Below are 4,058 nucleotides of genomic sequence, written 5' to 3'. Positions count from 1 at the left end.
TCAGGGGGTGCCCCCAGTGATTCCTGAACATTTGCTTTCTTCGATATGGTTGTAACTTGAATAATTACTTTCCTTGGGATACTTTTGAACTTTTTGTGTTTGGAAAGGGGGACCTTTGTGTGGGGGTCCTCCTCCGTAGGTAATCGTATAACTTATGATCCTGTGTTGTTGCCTTGTTATCTGCATGCTTTTTGTTATGTTTGTTGTTTTTGCAGGGGCTTTTGTCTAGGATCAGGCTGGTGTTTCACCTGGGGACCTTTGGACCGTTTTGCAAGAAGTTGTGTTTAGGTCCTTTTGGTTAAACTTGTTTGCATTGTATTTTAGCCAAAGTCACTAAGGCTTTTCTTTGTACATTTGTTTTGTAAATAAAACATGATCTCTTTTTGTAGTTTAGTTTACAAAGATATATTGTGTTTGTGGTTTGTCTAGTAAACACAGATTGTCTGTTCGAGGCCAATCACTGGACAAGTTTACAATGTGAGATTATGTTTTTGGTTTACTTTTTTGTGCGTTTTCTTTGGGTTAGCTAGACCCTTTTTGCCCCACGGCCGGGCTTTTGGCATGTTTGATATGCTTTTTACACGTGTGTTTGCCTGTTAATTAGGTTCTATGGTGTTTCCAGGCACGTCTGCCTAGGTATAATACCCGCTATTTTGTCAAAAGAGGACATGTTAACTGTCCGTTTTTCATTTACTTCTTGGGGATTAAACTTCCCAGTACAAATTGTTACAAAAGATCCGTTCTTGGGGGAACCCTGGACTTATAGTTATCTGTTACAAAAGTGGCTCTTGGCCATTTTTCTGGGGGTAGACCCCTTACATGTGATACTTCCTAAGTTGCATGAGGTTCCATGTCCTGGGGACCTCCTTGCCTTGGAGTGTTTCCAATTTGTAGCTCCCTTTGCCGTTTGTGTCACACCCGCTCATAGCGGAAGCGCGAGGTGTGATCTGTATGGTTTTCATTGCATAAATATCGATGTACATGAACAAACTATATGAATAAAACATACTCCATTGCCATTACATAAGTTTTTCAAAAGATTACAACATAAGTTTAGTGTGTCGGTTACAAACCATTAACATAAAAGTAAAGTGTTATTGTTTCATACATTAACATGAAATAAACTACTAAGGTTTAAACCATCATATTTCCGCAAAGAGGCGGAATATAAAAGTTAAACCCTCCAAAAGATGGCATGGAGTTCTGGTACTTATTATCTTGACTGAGAATCCCGACATGGTCCTTTAATTCCCTGAAATACATGTTAAGTTTGGAAAACATCAACAAAAGTTGGCGAATTCATGCAGTTTAGTTGTAAAAGATGTATTTATAATGTAAGTTGTAGTATGTAAAGCGTCAATGAAATCGTTGATCATTAATGTTTTGCAAGGACATTAATATGTGTGACGAAAAAGGAAGCAATCCAACCCTAGACGATTTTATGCCGATTCCTATCGACTGGGACACAAAAGCACTCTTCCGTATGGGTCCACGACCAAGAGTGGGGCTCGCCAAAACCCATTAGATCTAACCACTTGTACCTAGGTCCAAACTGGATTAATGGTGCTTAGATGTATAACCCTAATTCGCACATGATCTAAGGTGTTTCATTCCCTAACTTTAACATACGTTGAACATGTATTTTCCCCGATAGTTGTAAAGTTGTAAAACATTTAAATGAATACGGGACATGAACTCACAGTATCGCGTCCTGTGAATAGATGAAAATAAGATCTCACGTGCGGTCGTCCTGAATAGCGTTGCGACCTACAAATGTTCTTATTTTTGTTAGACACTTCGGTCTTTGTAAATAACTTGAGTACAAGTCTTGTGTCTTATTTGTGTGTAAGGCTTGTATGTCTATATTGTTCGTTGAACGGTGTATTTAGATGAATGAGTTGTTAATCTGTTATATATATATATATATATATATATATATATATATATATATATATATATATATATATATATATATATATATTTCACCAAATATATACATATATGTCATCTTGTATCATGTGAGTTGTATAGTCGGATTTTGTCCTCTTAATCTCGTGTCTTATATGTATCAATTGTATGATTGTGTTTACAATAATGGTATCATTGGGCCGAGCCCATGTTTTCATGTTTTTGGGCCCCAAATAGTGTTGGGCCTAAATAGTGTTGGGCCTCAATTAGTGTTGGGCCTCAAATAGTGTTGGGCTTGAATAGTGTTGGGCCTCAAATAGTGTTGGGCTTAAATAGTGTTGGGCTTGAATAGTGTTGGGCTTGAATAGTGTTGGGCTTGAATAGTGTTGGGCTTAAATAGTGTTGGGCCTTGGCCCATATGTTTGGTATTGGGCTTGGCCCATGTGTTTTTGATATTGGGCTTAGCCCATGCCTTTATGTTAAGCCCATTAAGTATAATAAGCCCATTTGTTAAAAAAAATAGCCCACTAGTATAATAAGCCTTTCATTTTTATAAAAACCTTTTTATAAAAATTTACTAAGTACATTTGTTAGTAAATAAAAACATACTAGTTTTTGTAAGTTTATAAACATCCGAAAATTTGTTATCGATAGCATATTTATATTTCGTGTCGAAAGATCGTCTAAACATCGTAGTAACTCTTCGGATTGGCAATTCACTTATGTAGTCGTCCGTCGTTCATTTTGACCATAAATGGTGTCCGATTATTTGAATCGTCCGTAACTCGTTTTAAGGCGTAAATATGTGAAGTCTTGTAAGACTTTAGTCGAAATGTTTATTGTGTTCATTTGTATCATTGTATTCAAGTTCCTAGTTATAATACATATAACTAATACAAACATATAACACATAGCCCTTAAGTTGTTAAGTTAACTAAATATATATTTTCTCAAAAATATATATTTATATCAAACTTTGATTTTATAAAAACTATTCTTAAAAATCTTTTAATCTAATAAAGATTTTGTCAAAACTAATAGTTTTTGTAACTTATGATTTTTAAGAAAACTTAGCCATATTTTATTAGAAATATGGACTTTGCAATGTTTTAAAAAAAAACATCTTTTCTTATAAAATCACCACCAATCTTCTCATATTTTTCTTAATAAAAACATAAGAGATTTATAACATAACTTATCAAGATGAACTCATAATCATGTAGGGTTTTGGTATGATCTTTACATATGTTTACTAGTCCAAAAATCACATTTTACTTCTAGTTTTACAAGCTTTTTATAAAAACCCATCTTGTATGTTTTCTTTTTATAACTTGTAAAAGCATTATTTTTAGTTAACCACTTTATGTACTTTAACAAAAACAAAGATCATGATCATCCATCTAATCTTTCATGTTTAACAAAACCCTTAAACACTTTCATGAACACTTGTTAGATTATGTTTTTAAACATCATCTAACAAGTTATTTGTATGCTAACCATCAAAACTAGATCAAATATGCAAGTAATCATCAATAAATCACAACATAAACACACTTTTATATTATGATTATTATTTTGCTTCTTTATATTTTCATCTTATTTTGTATTGTTCTTTTAGTTATAAGTTGTTCTTTAACAATAAATACATAAACAAGTATGAAAATAAAGGATTTAGAAGGCTCACTTCTAGCTCTTGGCTAGGGATGATCTAGGTGAAAATGAAAAGCAAAGAATATGAAGATTTGATGGTTGAAAGCCCTTAGATGGATGGAAATGCTTGCTTCTACTTGTGGTTGCCTTAGATCCTCCTAAGTTCCATGAAAATGCATCTTGATCATCATGAAAGTGGCTTGAAAATGAAGATGGGGGATGGTGTATATGGACCGAAAATGGGGTATGTTTGGGAGCTTTTGGTGTTGTGAAAATGGAAGGTGAAATGCATGAATGAAAAGCTTAGGAATGAAGTAACTAGTTACTAGTAATGATCATACTTTCACCACTTGCATCAACTTGCAAGACTTTAGTAACCATCTAGGATATTTGTGGTAACAAGTAAAAAAAATGGGTCCCACAAAGGGGTGTTGCAACCGTGAATGGGGGGGGGGGGGGTTCCCTTTGCTTTTCCTTCTTGAATTACTTAGTAAAAATGT

General features: G+C 34.2%; 1 long non-coding RNA gene across 1 annotated transcript; it reads right to left on the bottom strand.

Annotated features, from left to right (window-relative positions):
* Positions 1–1,196: 1,196 nt before the first annotated feature.
* LOC110891666 lies at positions 1,197–3,769 on the bottom strand. Its single transcript, XR_002565466.1, has 3 exons — positions 3,593–3,769; positions 1,701–1,767; positions 1,197–1,252 (listed from the first exon to the last, which is right to left on the bottom strand). It is a non-coding gene; the product is annotated as an uncharacterized LOC110891666 (long non-coding RNA).
* Between the last annotated feature and the right edge of the window lie 289 nt (positions 3,770–4,058).

The sequence above is a fragment of the Helianthus annuus genome, chromosome 16 (genome assembly GCF_002127325.2).
Source record: "Helianthus annuus cultivar XRQ/B chromosome 16, HanXRQr2.0-SUNRISE, whole genome shotgun sequence".
In the NCBI taxonomy this organism is placed as follows: Eukaryota; Viridiplantae; Streptophyta; class Magnoliopsida; order Asterales; family Asteraceae; genus Helianthus; species Helianthus annuus.
The sequence above is the reverse complement of the archived record's forward strand: the minus strand, read 5'-3'. Positions and strand labels throughout refer to the sequence as shown.